This window comes from Hoplias malabaricus, chromosome X2 (assembly GCF_029633855.1).
Source record: "Hoplias malabaricus isolate fHopMal1 chromosome X2, fHopMal1.hap1, whole genome shotgun sequence".
NCBI classification, from domain to species: domain Eukaryota; kingdom Metazoa; phylum Chordata; class Actinopteri; order Characiformes; family Erythrinidae; genus Hoplias; species Hoplias malabaricus.
Window position 1 is genome coordinate 20,776,024 of NC_089819.1, and position 17,478 is coordinate 20,793,501.

Consider the following 17,478-nt stretch of genomic DNA (forward strand, 5'->3'; position numbering starts at 1 on the left):
AATTATAGACAGTTATAAGCAGACGTTGGTAGCTTAGTACCACTAACAGGAGCAAATTAATAAACAATACACGATGCTAGCTGTGTTTCTTTAAGTACGCTTTATTACCAGACGTATTTACGCTACACAGTTGCTCTTACTGGCGCTGTACGAAGTTCAAATGCTTGCGTGCTAACTGCTAAAAACACTTTCTTTTTTTCTTTCTCTCTCTCGCTCTCTCCCTTTCAAGAACACAACAAGCAACAACAAAAGGAGACGAAGCAGCTCGCATCAGGACCAGAGAGGACACAAAGACACTATAGACCAACACCTCTTTGTGTTGTGTTCTTCCTCCCCTTAGTTACTGCATTCCTCCAGGCTTCTCTTTCTTTCTGGAGAGACGTTACCGTGTTGGCCACAGCCTCCCAACCTCAGTCGCAGTCTTAAGGAGCGTCTTTTATTCTGGATCTTCAGCTGGTGAAATTAGCTGCTTCAACTCCGACTCAGATCTCCGAGGGAGGGAAAGTTATCTCCGACCGCCTTCATCTTCATGGACGACAGAAACTCTTTAGCTGTTCCCCGGGAAGAGTGAGTGAGTGAAAGAGCGAGAATTAGAAGAAGCGTGTCGACAAGAAGCAGAACTACGAGAGAGAGAGACACTAAAGGTAAGTTTCCTAGTAACTTTTAAAGCTCTGTGTGTTGTGTCCTCGAGTCCACACACATGTGCGCGTGCTGGCACTGCCTAACGCTTAAGTAGAATACACCGCATTTTAAACACGCTCGCACTAGTTTAGAGTTATTTTTTTCTTACTCGTTTTATGCCTTTAACATGAAAAAAGACGCACTGTCTTTGTTGCTGTTTCGCGCTTCTCTCCCGGGAATCATCACGAGCCACAACCCCCAGATTAAAGCGTAGCAATCCTTAATTAAGTAGTTTTGTAATACTACTTGTCGTTCATAAGGTTATAGGACCTTGCATGACACCTGCATAAGCTTTACAAGACAGCTGACATAAATCTCTAGCCTCTCATAAGGCTCACTCCAAAGAATGTCAGTTGTAAACACAGGGTGAGATTGACTAAACAGCTCTGATGATAACTATCACTTGTTGGAGTAACCCTTCTTAGATATGTATGCAAAATTTTGTTCAACAGTTATGTACCATTAAAAAAAGAAGAATCTCATACTCTAAATCTGGTTCAACTCCAGCAGCTGTGGGTTTGACCTCAAGCCAAACAGCTTCTAAATATTCAAGATACTTGTTGCATTTTCAGTTCCTATAGTTTTTGGGCTTTCAGCAGGGTGACATTCCCCAAATTCAGTTGTTTTAGCCAGATAGGTTTAGCATAGACACATTTTTGAAGCTACTTTTCTTGTTCGATGTGTTGAAAACAAGCAGAGTGAGTTCTGTTTGTCCCTTTTAGTATCATAAGACAATTAATTAATGATAGGCTTTCCATAGTTATACTGGGCAAAGTTGCTAAATTATATTATCACAGCATTAAATAATACTTCAGATTAAATTTACAAAATAAGTGAACAGTAATGTCTGATGTGTTAGAATGTAATTCGAATGCAATAATACATACCTACTCTACAAAATCCCATTATACAGGATGATTATGCTCTCTTTTTATTGAAATAGGCAGCTTTTCCTGTCAGAACAGTATCCACAAAAAGCACAGTAATGCATGTTTTTGACACTCTTTGAATCGTCAATCCACCTACCAATGTGTGTGTTTGGACTGTGGGAGGACTGTGTCACCCGGAGGAAACCCACGCAGACACAGGGAGAACACACCAAACTCCTCACAGTCACCCGGAGTGGGACTTGAACCCACAACCTCCAAGTCCCTGGAGCTGTGTGACTGTGACACTACCTGCTGCACCACTGTGTCGCCCATATTTTTTTATTTAATCTGTCCTTATTTTATCATAATATATCTCTCCAATTACACACCCCTAGGTTATGGTATACTCTTTTTTGGGGGTGGTGACTTGACACAGCTGTATAAACAGTGTTGTCTGGCCCGAGTCCACTCCACTTTTAAAATATGCAGCCTTTTACAGTTTATATCACTCACAACTTCCTCTGTTATTAATTGAACCATGGAATGTCAGCTGCAGTGTAAGAGTGTTATTTTGTTGATGGGGAAAATTGTCTGCAGCTGAACTCTGTGGCTATACCAATACAATGATCTTCAATGTAAATCACTGGCTGGTCAGTGATCTGTGCAGTCTTTCAAAGGACTTTGTAAGGCTTTGATTTTTTTCTCCATGGGTATGATAGCTTTTTTTTTTCACTTGGGTGGGGCAGCTCTCTCCTGATGGGCTTCACTGCATGTCCCACTGACCCTGTGTGTCTCTTTTTCTTGGAGAGATTTGTTATTGGTGACTTGAGCTTTCCAGAGAGCTTGCACTCCAAACATTCCAGGCTTCTTGAGTACAGTGGAGCCAGCCAGCTCAGCGCAGCTGGGAACCTTATAAGACTCTGGGGCTCTGAACATTGAGCAATATCACTCTACCCTCAAACTGTATACTGTGATGCCCTCGGAAAAGTGCATATGTGTGTGCAGGAGGGGTGACTGACCTCTGCATATACACAAACATGGCACACACACATGTTCCAACACATGTAATGCACCCTAATACCCTCTTACACAAATAGATGGGTAAGCATGCATACTGTATACACACACACACACTAGAAATACAAACAGATGCCGCCCTGCTGTCCCAGAAACAGTCCTGCAAACTCACCCGCATGCATGCAGACACAAACACACATACTCACACACTCACGCGCCCACACTCAGGGGAAAACAAACATGTGTCGTTCCTTCCCAAACCACATGATGTTTATCTGCACCAGAGCAATGGCAGTTCAGAGGGACAGCCATTGTGGGGTGTTCTATCTTTTCCCTTCTTTCTTGGCGGCTCCTGGAGTTGTTTTTGTAAAGGGAGAGCCTGTGTACAAAGGGAAATCAAGGCCAGTCCAGCATTGGGTGATATAGTGGGAAAAGAGGGATGTAGAAAAAGAAAGAAAGAAGGAAAGAAATAAAGAACACGGGGAGAGGAGTGCAAATCCTGAAGAGAAGGTGCAAAAGGGGGCAGGGTGGGGGTGCTTTGGCCAAATCAAGTCCCAGCTGCATGCAAAATAATGAGAGAGAGAGAGAGAGAGAGATGGTTACAGGAAAACTAGGGGATAATTATTAATGAGAATTTCAAGAGAATGCAAGAAGAAAAAGAAGACACCAAAGGAAGACCAGAGAGAAATGCAAAGATCTGAGAAATGAAATGAAGGCTAATGTTGACAGGACTGAATAAATTTTATAAAATATCTAATTGAAAAATTTTGAGCAATTTTGTGATTGCAGTTTATTTTTGAGAAATTAAGTTCCAAATGTTTAAAATTATGTATCTCCAAAATAGTAATTTTATAGGAAAATTACAAACCTTCATAACTTACCATTGAAGTAAATGTAAAAAAGGTTTTATTCCAGTTCCATTTGGAACATTTAAATTGTTCCATTCATCATGAAATATTCACACAATGTGAAGGACAGCTGCTGTGTCCAAATAATATGGTAAACTAAAAATGCGTTTCTTTGGACAGTGATGATATGCAGCACATCAATCTTTGGTTGTTTCTAATTGGTGTAATAGCCCATTCACAATAATTCATTCATTCATTCATTATCTGTAAGCGCTTATCCAATTCAGGGTCACGGTGGGTCCAGAGCCTACCTGGAATCATTGGGCACAAGGCAGGAATACACCCTGGAGAGGGCGCCAGTCCTTCACAGGGCAACACACACACACGGACACTTTTGGAGTCGTCAATCCACCTACTAACGTGTGTTTTTGGACTGTGGGAGGAAACCGGAGCACCCGGAGGAAACCCGCGCGGACACGGGGAGAACACACCAACTCCTCACAGACAGTCACCCGGAGCGGGAATCGAACCCACAACCTCCAGGTCCATGGAGCTGTGTGACTGCGACACTACCTGCTGCGCCAGTGTGCCGCCTCATTCACAATAATATGAATAATAATACAAACTTGGTCTTTAATGCAACCTGCATCTGTGTTTATGCGTAGTCTTTTCGTTTATTTATTTTTCAGGTGCTTTTATACTAAATTGACTATAACAAGTACCAAATTATACAAGTGCTACATGAATATATTTTCAAAATGCTACAAGGTTGAGAAAGTGTATATACATTTGGTGGAGTGTGCGGAAATATGAAGATCATCACAAAATACTGTAATGCAACACAAACTATTGTGTTACAGTGCATAAAGCTGTGAGAAAATGCCTGTATTCCTACACCATCCAATATTAATATACATGTCATTCAAACAGTGACTCAGGGAACAAAGGCTTTGCATGAGGAACTATCAATAGATTTCATTTCATTTATTAATGACATTTCCTGCATGGCCTGCTTTTAGAGGTGTGTCTTGCAGCGTTCAACATTGATCACCGCAGTTGATCTTGTTAATCATGTTTGTAAGTAGATTCTGAACTTTAGAAGCATGTGTGTTACATGTCATAACCCAATTAAGAATGGGGGTTGATCCACCTAGTTTCTCCAGGTTACACCTTAAAGGAGCATGAATGACATTACCTGTTGCACCACTCTGTCCTTTTTCCTGTATTTACCAGCTTCATATTTGGCTCTCCATAGTTTCATCCTTTCACTAGATGAGGCTGATGTTATCTTTCTTACTGATTTTTAAACTGTGAGGCTGAAGATAACTTTTGAAACACATCCCTTATTCCACACTTTCTTCATTTAGTGCACAGAATCCCTGGAGTTGTTCTCCTTTAATCCATACATGCACTTCTAAACTTTTAACTTTAGCTAACATAGTGGTCATGGAGCTTTTTTGAAGGATGCAGAGGCTTTTTAGGTCCAGGAGAGTTTAACAGTATGTCTGCTTGCTTGCTTGCTTCTATGACTGTAGCATGTTGTTTGTCTGATATTGTGTATCATACCTGGCTTGTGGAAAAGGTACTGGGGATTGGCCAGTGGGTCGAAGTTTTGCTCTGGAACAGGCACTTCTCAAAGAAGAAAGTACTGGGTATGGCACTTCTGTCAGAAATGCCAGCGCTTCATATTTCGTAATCTCCAATGACACACCCTGATCGTTTTATAATTTAGTACAATAAATAAATTATATATTACTCCTTTTAATAAAGAATGGGATTTGGCAAGGAGATGCAATGTTATGTATAAAACCAGTCAGATGGATGTACTCATTGTTAAGTTCTGCCCATAGCAGTCAGAAAATTAAATTACCTTAAAGGCTAGGCACCAGCGATATGAAAGTGTCAAACAAATAAATACAGTGGAATTTGAGTTCCTAACTTGTGTTTATTGATAGTCAGAAAACATGTTATTTCTTACTAATTCAAGGAATAAGGTTTAAAAGACCGTTGGTCCCCCCTCCCCTCCAACGGTGTTCGGAAACTCTAATAGGCGTCTTGCCTGTGACGTAGATGGTGGACAATGGAGGTAAACAGGGTAAGGACACTCACTTCGCCTGTTTTAGTTGGTGTTAGTTAACGTTAGCTTGACTTGCTAAACTCGGTGGCTCAGATTATACTCGGCTACGTAGCTGCATTGCGGAGGTTTATAGTGTCGGATGAATTCAAGTTCGACTTCGATCACATTTACAAGAATAACGGTACCTCTAAATTTGAGTTTAGCTTATTGCTAGGCTATTGTCATGAATAATGTTGGTTATTTAGCTAGCTAGATACTGTCATAACAGTCAGTCATAACGGTGTTTTACCGCGGCGTTGTTCGGCTGTTGTCCACTACTGACGTCACGGTCGCGTTCAAGAATTTCCGTAGCGAGCTCGGGTTTTTCCGTCAATTTAATAAAATTGTCAGTTTTAAAGCAAATTAAGCTGCTATTTTCATTTTAATTCATACTTATATATGTCAGTAACTAAAATAATGTGAAATATTCATGGAGGTCCATTAAGTGGTGCTTAGCCTTTAAAAAGTTTTTGGTTCAGTAATTTGCCAGATCTGACTAATGAAGACTTTTCCTATTCAAGTCACAGACTGGGATGTTCCAATCTAAAACTTAAGTGAGTGCATTTAAGGTGTTTCTGAAGAATTTTAAACACTGTGGTAGACCCATGGTTTGGTGGTTTTTGTCCACATGATTTACGCTGTTGGATCTCCTTTATAAATAGAACAACCTTAAGCCCTTTATAAAAGTTGACAAAAGACTCTGTAGACATACCTGTAATTTTCTGTCTGTTGATGCTATGACCCAGCCCTGCTTTGAGTTTTCATCTCTGTCAATAAAGACAGTGCCAGCACTAAACCTACAGAGTAATATAATATTGAGGCTCTTCCAAAGAGCTTGTAGAACTGGGTAGCATTAGGCCAGGGATCACTGGAGATTGAACATAAAATTCTCTTGAAGATAGAGATGAATTAATAACAATTTTGCCCAGTTAAGCCACTTTTAATTAAGATCAGGTTGGAGTCATTTGCCCATATTTATAACATTACCATATACAAAGCTTTAATATTTGAATGTTCATTTTTGCGATTGAGATCTAAATGAACCCCAAATTTAGAAACAGATGAGATATGTAATTTACACCATAAAAGAAAAAACTTTACACACACATTTCCAGTCTCACTTTTAAAACAGAGAGAGAGAGATTGATATTGTGAGGCAAGAAGCTTGTGTCAAGTGTTGAAAAATATGAGGATATGAAGGTGTGATGTAGGGATGGAGAAGAAGTGATAAGCTATGCTACACAATAATGGGTCCTCTTGCTGTCTGCACCTGTATTCCCTAAGCTGTCTCCTCTAGCCAGTCAGTGATTGTGTGTGTGTGCATGCGTGCATGTCTGAAATGCCTTTCTGAAGCCCATGGTGACAGTGCAGATAGGGATAGTCTATTGCACAACTGTTGATTCACTTTTAGGGGTAATGACCTCAAGCTTTGTGGACCAAAGGTTTCTAATGTGCTGGCTACTCTGGATTTTTTTTAACATCCAACAAGATCTGCACTGCTGTTACACATCATGGCATGAGTCTTGAGAGTAAATATCTATGTTAGACAGGGAATGTTCTCATTCAGGAGGAATTATTAGCTGTGACTGAAAGCTAAAATTTGGCTTAATGTACTGTAATATGAATGACATCAGAGCTTCAAACTTGTAATCTGAAACCTAAACTTTCGTTAAGAATGTGAAGAGTGTGCTATTTTGCTGTGCTTTGGGATCAAGGTTAGAGCAGTTTCATGAAAATGTCTGTGGTGGTCTCACAAGGCTTTGCCACAATATGCAGTTTTCTATTAACATAAGCATTTCTTAGAAAGTAAAGGCAGAAATTTATCAAGTTCTTATGAAAAGGAACTACTGTGAAGAAATTTGCTTTCTGCTTCTCTTGAAATTCTGTACATTCAGTGACATTGAATGGCCAGTCCATTATTCATTTTTGATCATGCTCGACAGTTCTACATCCTTTCAAAACCCATGAATGAGTTGTGCAGCAGTAGGGACTGCCCAGCATCTTTACTGTGGATCTGGATCCTTGGAGCTGTGGACTGCATCTTGTCTGAAAATTTAGGTTGTGTGTTATATTCTGCTTCTTTTTGATACGTCCATGCCCAAGAGGTCAAGCGTCTTTGGTATCTGAATGAATCTGAAGTTTGGCGTCACCTTCTGGGTTTGTGTTATGGCCCTCTTCTTTCTCTGTAGTTAAGTATTTGGAGGAATTCATTCTCCACTCCTCCTGACGGGGCACCGACAGTTGATACTGACCCAGAAACACAGCATGTTAGAGCAGCTTGCATGACACTTCCAGGGAATAGACGGAGCCTGAGATCAAGTATCCAGTTTTGGACTTACAGTGCTCACTTAAGGTCAGTGGGAGAGAGAGGAACCAGATCCAAAATCAACACAGAACTGAAAACAACATCTTCATTGAAACACCACAGAATTGCTGTCAGACCAAGGTGTTTTAGGGCTGTATAAGTTTTAGTCAAAAGGAGGAGGTAAAATAGACACCAGCTTTGTTTGACTGATAGATTTGCTCAAGCAAAATGTTTGATGGAAGTGTTTGGTATGGGCTCCTTACAAAGGCCAAGAATTAAGAGGGTGCGGAAATTTCAGTCTGAAATTTTTCTGTGGTTTTTTTCATGAGGCTTTTTCGGGAAAGTGTGGGACTCATTAAATCAGAATTAAGAAGCCACATTAATGGTTTGCCTGTGCTTGAGCATGAGAGACAAAAAGGGTGGAACCGGAATGAAGTAGGACAAAAAAAAGAAGAATGACTCACGTACACTTTTTTCTATATTTAAAATACAAGACTAGTCACCCCTCCTGATTTTATGAAAGGAATTCATCACCCTGCATGACAGTCTAAAAGAACCAGTTTTAACTACTGCTGCTGACTTAAATTAGCTGACTTAATTAGAGGCAGTAGTTATATTGGCATCTTGCTCAGCCATTAAATCTGGCTTGTTTACACCCTGTATATGGCCAAAAGTCATGCATCTTTCTTGCATAGACTCTAAGTGTGGTCTTTGCAATGGAGACCACTTGTAGTCACCACTGATCCAATGCCAGAGTGTAAATTTCACCGTAATAAAATTAGAGTGGGGCTTCGTGTTTGGAAATAGAAATTACAGACCTCACCAGACTGAAAATATAAAGCACTGATGCAACCATGCTGACACCCCATGAGTCACTGGGATATCCCTGAACCACAGCATCTACGTGCTGCCTCAAACGTTGCCTGGCCTGCTGCTTCAAGTTGGGTGTTGGTATTGTGGCATGTCTGTAACACTCCCTCACTGAAACCGGTGGGTCACTCCTTAACTGCTTTGCATTTCTGTCCCATGAATGTCCCAGGGATACAATGGAATTATGTACTTTTTCATGCAGGTTGTAGTGTTGGCCAGTGTGATGTGGCATTAGGTGGTACACATTGTCACAATGGGGCTTTAAATTAATGATTAAATTGCACTTTGCCTGGTGCTTTAAATAGAACATTGTTTTTATTGACTCACATTAACTGTAGCGAGGGATCAGCTGACTGTGGCATAAAAACACGTCGGTTCCAAAAGTACCATTAAAACCTACACAAAACACTCTCACAAAAGCAAGGATATCATGTAGTTGTACAGTTACAGCATATTCTCTTTTTGCAAATGGCTTGTTCTTCAAAGAACACCTCAGTATTCATGTTGTTCCATCACTGATAAACCATTATCACTGTGATAGCCAGTGTGAGTTGGCTCAAGGCAGCACATGCGCAGAGCTAACACCACTATAGGTTTTTCCATTGCTTTTTGGTTGTGGCCCCTGGAAACTGTTTACAGGGCAAGAGACGGACAGTTCTCCATTTTCTTGTTGTGCATTTTGTTTATTGTTTCTGTTGTAGCAAAGCCTCGTAAATTCCAAATTGTTACTTTTATAGCAGAAAATGTTTATTAGCTTTTTCATACCATATCTAGTGCAGATGGCCATGTGATTGTATGGCCAATGCTGAACAGTTGTTGATGTTCCAGAATGTAAAGGCTATTACATTCATATGATTACATTATATAGGAATCACTTGTGGTAAAGCACATTAGATCCAATCTTCTGGGATGACTAGCAGCAGCTTGTGTACTGCAGTGGACAGCAACACTGGCCGCAAATTGCCAGACTAGAGTTCTTTTTCCAGTTTGTGGAGAAACACCACATTATACCAATAAGAGTCTTTAGGCAAGATGTAACAAGATATAAATTGTAGGTTTAGTTTGCAGAAGTGTTGTGCCAGGTAACGCCCCCCTCTGGTGTCCTGTTACTTAAATGTAAATGTAAAATTAGCTTAAAAGATTTTATTCCAAATAAACTGAATCATTTAAACATTTACTTTAAAGATAAACCTCCCTTTTTAAAAGGTCTAAAGAAACAAAGGGAAATGAAAAATAGAGCATTCGAAGTGACTGTAAAAACATGCATATATGCTTGTTTGTCCACATGTTTGAGTCTATTTCTATCTCGTGTGTTTCTCCTCCACATTTTTAAACAGTGTATGGAGATGCATACCAAAGCAGTTACAGCATCACCCAGTCAACACTCCACAGTCGTCCCAACAAAGCCCCTTCCTGTTTGCTCTGAAAGCCCATGTCCCAAGAGAAATGGAGTCAGACACGCTCAGAGACAGAGAGCAAGAGAGACAGACTGAACAAGAGAGAGAAAGGGATCAACACACACAAGAATGTGACTGAAAACGCAAGACCCCAGTCAAACAGTGGCCTCCTTCTCTTCCCTCCAGGGTCCAGAAATCTCTGCTATCTCTCCCCAGCCTACGACAACAGACAGAATCCGAGAGATACCATATATAGGCAGCTCCTTGTACAAAGTGTGTGTTTGAAAGGGAGGATGATTTGGCAAAAATTTAAAATCTCAGTATGTGAAGATATTTTCATATGATATTAAGTAATGATGCAAGTCCAGAATCAGCTGATATTGGACTCAAACACAGCTGCAGTATCAGTTAATTTAAGAAATGTCTTGTTAGTGCACTAGGGTGCTGTTATTAATACTTCTAATATATTTACATAAAAAATAAAAGACCCGTTGGGCATTTTGTAATGCTTAATTTGATTGTTATTCTGATGTTATTTGAACAAGCTAATTATTTGAGGAGTTTACAATATTTAAATTGTAGCTTGCCTTGTTGCCAAAAAAAAATCTGTATTCATGTTGCACCTTTAGAAAGTGCTGAAATGCGCTGCATTTAGTCAACTCCACATGAGTTTTAGGTTTCAGGAAAACAGTTCACAGTTAACAATAAATTAATGAGTGGTACACTTCTGTTTAGTATTAGTGTTGTATTTAGTGACATATTTATGCTAAGCTTGTTTGGAGGAAAATAACCTGAGCTAGGTTTTCTGTGCTGTTCTGAAAGTTATGATCAACTTGGAATAGAGGGAAAAGCAGTGCCAAAGAAGGCAATGGGAAACAAGGTATCGCTCTGGCTCTAAGCGCTGTAGAAGCCAAAAAAAAAAAAAAAAAAGCAGGGCTGTGTCTGTAACCCTGTTGCTCTCCCTGCTGCCCCGAGGTGGACGGTCTGATCCGGGCTCTGCCTGCTGTGCCCACAGCCTGAGCTCCAAAGCTGTTTGGCTTGGCAGGGCCTTGTATTTGATCAGCCTGTTTGACCAATCCAGCCTCCTCACCCTCTCCGCACCCACCCTTCTTGTCTCCAGAACCTTTTTTCTTTACATAATACAAGTATACAGGATGCTTTGTGCTAGCAGTGTGATGTTATGAGGCCTCATCCACGTCGAGAGGCTGTGTTCAAACTAAACACAAGAATAATGCTTTAATGATATACCGCATCTGTAAATAATAAGCAATTGTAGGTCACATGACCAAACACTAGTGGTATGTTATATAATTTATGGCCAACAGTTCTCTCTTTCCCATTCAAGGTATGAATAAATTGCTGGTCCACCTTTGCTGCAGTAGCGTCTTCTCATTCCCTGAGAAGGCAAATCGCTACATGTTAAACGATATAAAGATTTAGCCTCATAAACATTAATGAGGTCAGAAACTAATGTTTAGTTTCTACCAGCAGTTTGTAAAACAACTAAACATATTTGTCTGCAATGGCTGACAAAAGAAGATGAATTCACAAATTCTACAGACATTTGAACATATTGGGTTAGTTTCCCAGACAGGGATTAAGCCTAGTCCTGGATTATATCTTCCTTTCAATGAAAAATTACCATTCAGTCTGTTGTGTAGTCCAGGACTAGGCTATAACCCTGTCTGGGAAACCACCCAATGGTCATAATTTATGTCTGACAGGTAGACAACTTGTGCTTACATGCCATTTTGATTAAAAAATGCAAAAAGTAAAAGTTGGCTGCTGACACAAACCGCTTAAACAGGTCCGTTTGAAATTGGACACCAAACATGGAAACTAATGTATTATTGAATATTGCTTTACTACTTTGCTATTTAGAATGGGCCTGTCTCTGAATTTAGCAATACCTTAAATACCACAGTGATTTCAATACTCTATTTAGATCTGTAGCATTATATTTCACTTTCATAATGTTATCAGCCCATATCTGACTTCAAGTACAGTATAAACTTCTTTTCTTCTGTTTCATGGAGCTTTTCTGTTGCTATTCTAGTCTGAAGTGTTTACACATCACATTGTGAGGACAAGTGAAGATATATCCAAACCTCTGACAGCTTAAGGAGATTCCAACATTCCTACAACTAACACATGGGTGTGAATGCCTGGTAATGGCCTGCTGAAGGAGCCCAGACTGTTCATTGAGACAGATTAATGAGTACATTAAATAACAGGTGCCTTGTCCGGCTGAATCGTGATCAGTTGCATGAACTATAGTTTTTCTAAATGCCTCATGACTTTAGTGAATCCTGAAACGGTCCAGTGCAATGCTGTCCATCACATGGCATTTAAAATAGTACACAATCACATCAAACAACATGTTTTGTGCCTATTTTAGAGACGTTATATATATTTTGCCGGGCTGTGAGATATCTGATTTCCTTGGCATGTTGGATTAATGGCCCACGCTATTTTTTTGACCAACTCATTTTAATGTGGTTTATCATGTAAAAGGATCTGAATCTGGATCTGCTGATGTTTGGTTAATGATGCGTACAGCACATAACAAAAATGCGGTGATTGTTAAGAGACTTATTTGCATTTTTTCAGCCTTCTGCCATACTTCAAAGGCTAGTAATGCCATAGTGATTATTGAAGAACACATTCTGGACCCTTAATTGCCATCCTTCTAAAACTCTCCTCTGTCACCTGCAAAACCTTACACCTCCTTCATGAGCTAATCTGCTGTTATCTGGAGAGACACTTGCCCTGTAAATCAGATGTTCAGGTACTCAGCTGTGGCGTAGTCCTGTGATTAATCCTTGGCGCTGGAGCAGCTGGATCAAGCCTTAATGAGATTAGTCTCTTCACTTTAGCTGGCTGTGCTTAAAGAGCCTCATGTTCAACCTCTGGGGATATCCTGCTGAGAACATTACCTAATGTGTACATGCCCTTGTGTCATCTGATCTGAGATCAGACATTGGCATTTCCTTCACAGCAGGTAAACTTGAACTGTAACTGTGAGAGCTGACCTCCGATAAGTTGACGAGAAGTGATTTTGATAAAGCAAACTGTTCAGTTGAATAAAAAAGCATACAGGTCTGATTCAGTGAACAGTGATTATGATTAAAACTGTTAGTATGAGCTAATTATTACTTTTAATTGACATTTTAAGTAGCTTGGGTCCTGCCATATACTTCTGTAGACGTCTGAGGAGCTTGTATAGAAGTGTGGGGACTAGTTAGCCAACCATATTGTAGCTAACCTATGCTACATCTATGAGATAACAGCAGAATAGTTTCTGTCAGACAATGTTAGACATCTTGCCCCTTATTTTGGATCCACCTTGATCAGACTTTCATCAGAAATTTCAGTCAGTTTGTTCCCACCCTAATAAGTCTACATTCCCATCCACATGGAGCCCAGAATATCTCCTGTTTATCCCAAGACATACTTGTTATGTCTGTCCCTAGAAGACTACATACTAAGTCAGCTAACCAAGTCCAAGTCCTGCTCTACTACAGCCCTTGAACCCTTGAGAATGAAAACTGACAGGTACTGATAAAGCAGTGGAACTTTAATGTTCAGGCATTCAGGAAGCCCTGATGAACAAATGAGCCTGAATCTCCTGCCATCCATGGAGCTCCAATAAACTCTCTCCATATCCATCAGAACAGCTTTATGCCACTGAAGAATGCAGTGCATCCGCTGACCCGAGTGCACCTCCAGCCTTGCATATCCTTATGTCCATCACCCATGCTGGTTTATTAGCACTGGGGCTCAGGGAGGCCAATGAATTGTATGAGCGACAGCAGAACACCATTCTCTACAGTGGTGCTCTGAACAATTAAGTCTTATCTGTCTGAATGCACTTGAGGACTGTTAAGAATGGAGAAAGGGGTCTGGAGATGAAGGTCTTTTGGCAGGGGTTCCATTAATCTGAATCTTTGCATTTGACAGGGAGCAAGATTTTTTGAATGCTACTGTTATCTCTGTGTGTGTGTGTGTGTGTGTGTGTGTGTGTGTGTGTGTGTGTGTGTTTTGTTTGTGTTTGCGCTGACAGTACTCTCAGGGACCTGCATCATATCACTGAGGCCAAAGGCACTTTTCCACAACACATCTGCCCCACTGCTCTGCTGCATGCATTGACACCCATTTCAGAAGCACATGGCTCTCCAGCCCTGACAAGAGCCCCGGGGAAAATAATGATCCAAACCACACTCAGGTTCCTACACTGACTGTATGACATAACAGTAATGAGTCTCAGAGAGAGGAAAAAAAACATGCTTAAAGCAATATTATGTGGTAAATATGTATCAACAATTAGTATTATTAAAACTTCACGTCTAAATCATCAAGTGCCTCGGATTTGTTTCTTAAGCGGGTAGGTGGATTGGCCGTAGGAAATTGCTCACAGTTGAGTGTGTGAGTGACTGTGTGACACCTGAGTGTATCCTGCTTTGCGCCCTATAATTCCTGATGGGCTTTGGACCCACACTTTTTGGAACAGTTACAGAAAGTGAATGAATGCTTGGACATTAACCTAATTTGAATACGGAGCAAACGGACCTTGGATCGTTGGTTATAGTTTTCACTGTCTATGACTGCATATGATGGATTGCAAAAAAAAATCACTCTAAATCCAATGAGCTTAGTACAGTTGAATAATTTCCTGGATTTGTGCAATATTACAGTGACCCTGAAATGGATTAAGAGGAAAAGATGATGATGATTTGTGTAGTATTAATATTTTATGACAACATAACCAAGCTGCAATACAGTAACATTCATTCATTCATCTATTATCTAGTTCAGGGTCGCAGTGGGTCCAGAGCCTACCTGGAATCATTGGGCGCAAGGCGGGAATACACCCTGGAGGGGGCGCCAGTCCTTCACAGGGCAACACACACTCACACATTCACTCAAACCTACGGACACTTTTGAGTTGCCAATCCACCTACCAACGTGTGTGTTTTTGGACTGTGGGAGGAAACCCACACGGACACAGGGAGAACACACCAAACTCCTCACAGGCAGTCACCCAGAGCGGGAATCAAACCCACAACCTCCAGGCCCCTGGAGCTGTGTGACTGCGACACTACCTGCTGCACCACCGTGCCGCCCTATAGTACCATGAATAGCATAAAAACAATGTCATACATTATATACTGTATTTATTACGTAACATTCTTCCATGATGTTTCATGCTGTGGTTGAAACACTGCATGAATAGTTACAGTGAGTAGATAATGTGCATGAAATCTAGTAAGGATACAGTCCTGACATACTTGGAGAGCTTGAAATTGATCACTGATAAAACCGTTTCAGTCATTCAGAGATAAAACCAGGAAAAAAACAAGTTCTCTTTGTCTCACGCCACTCTCTTTCTTTCTCTTTCCCCTACTGAGCTGCCCTTTTCCTCTTTGACTTTACACCTCCTTTGTTCCTCCCTCACATTGCTGGTGTGGACCTCCTTACTATCTTACTCTGCTCCCTTCTGATTCTCCTTCCCTCACTATTCCTCACATTCTGCTGTCACTTCTTCTCTCTGCAGCTATTTCAGTTCTCAAAATATTTCTCCCCTCGTTTATCCTCCGATCGTTTTTTCCCTCATTTATCTGGGCTGTTTTGTTTGTCTTATCTTGCTCGGATGTTCTGTACACACACACACTCTCACAAGTTGCTCACATGGGCAGCAACATGCCGGCGATATGACGAAACGTCTTCCTCTTCCCCGTATCACGGCCTCGTGTGTGCTGTGGGAAATGTGCTGATATCTCTGTGCTATGAGGCTAAAACTGCTCTCCTCTTGTGGTGACACCAGCAATTAGCACTAACAACACCTCAACTGTGGTGTGGAGCACTATAACAGATGTACCCATTCCAGTCATATCACATGTCTGCTGACCCACTGATATGGTACAGAACCAACGTGCCTGCCTCAAATTACCTCATTGAATTTGAACTCACCGAATTATCTCTTCACGTGCGAGTAAAGGGCCTGACCTACTTGTGTGAGACTGAACTTGGACGATGCAGGACAAGTACATACTGGCATACTTCTCTAGCTATACTTTACCATAGTGGTGTAATAACACATCACAATATTATAATATTACAGTGAAAAACTGTGACATTCCCTCTATCCGAAATGCCTCTCTATTCACTACTCCCTACATTATTTACTATATTGTGCACTATTATAGGGAAACTAATTCAGGAGGGTACTTAATGGTTTTGGACACAACCTCATGCAGCTTTTACCAAACATCCATTCATTGTCTGTAACCGCTTATCCAGTTCAGGGCCGTGGTGGGTCCAGAGCCTACCTGGAATCATTGGGCGCAAAGCGGGAATACACCCTGGAGGGGGTGCTAGTCCTTCACAGGGCAACACACATTCACTCACACCCTCACACCTACGCACACATTTTGAGTCGCCAATCCACCTACCAACGTGTGTTTTTGGACTGTGGGAGGAAACCGGAGTTTTACCAAACAGTGCAGTGGATTATGGGTTATCTGCTATCTCCTGGTGTACATGGGTTGTACAGTACTTTTTTGCAGTGCATTTTGGGATTGTTTGAGTGCACTGAAAATTGTCCACTATGTTTCAGACACTATTACAAAATGGTGTAACCTCAAATTAGTGCACTATATAGCACATAGGGCAGTTTTGGAAATGGCAATTGTGCATCACATAGAGGTGAAAATGCTTCATGGAGAATTAACATTCCATTAAATCAAATACATTATTATTTAATTAATTGTTGCACTGCAAATAATTAGCAGTGTTTGACAACTTACTGCAACACTGTTCCCGCCACTTGGCTCTGTTGTTGTTAGGGGGCAAAATTGTACGTTTATTTGTCATTTTTCTTCATTTGAATTGTGTTCCTAATATGAGAATACCAGACTGTGAGGACCACGGATGTAGGAATCTGCTCGGACTGCTGTGGTCTAGGGCTGATGTAGGGTCAGTGGATCAGGCCCAGCAGGGGTCAGGCCTGATTTGGCCAACAACTCTGCCATTGGCCTGCATGCTCCTTTTGAGCCTGGGGAGCCTAGAATGGGGGATTGAATGATGATGTTTGTCTGAGGAAGAAGGATTTGGTTGTTTTTTTTTTTTGTATGTAATGGATTCTAGAGTTGGTTTGTTTAGATTGAAAGGAATTTTTTTTTTTTAGAGTTTTTGTTTTGCTTTCAGATGTGGGTCCGTGTTTTTTGAAAAAGACACCTCTGTGTGTGTGTCTGATTTGAGATTTATTGGCAAACAGCTGATATTTGTTTTCAGTTGTATATAAGCCACATCTGATTCAGATTGGATTGTCAGATATTTCTTTTAATTAATTAATTTGTTTATTTAATTTTTGCCA

At 40.7% G+C, this 17,478-nt stretch overlaps 1 protein-coding gene across 1 annotated transcript in view; it reads left to right on the forward strand.

The window, feature by feature from the left end:
* Positions 1–302: 302 nt before the first annotated feature.
* The window catches only part of LOC136676577 (rho-related BTB domain-containing protein 2-like), a 59,433-nt gene continuing 42,257 nt past the window's right edge, over positions 303–17,478 (forward strand). Inside the window, exon 1 of the mRNA XM_066653676.1 lies at positions 303–644. The gene's annotated coding sequence lies outside the window, so the exon portion shown is untranslated. The remainder of the gene's footprint in view (positions 645–17,478) is intronic.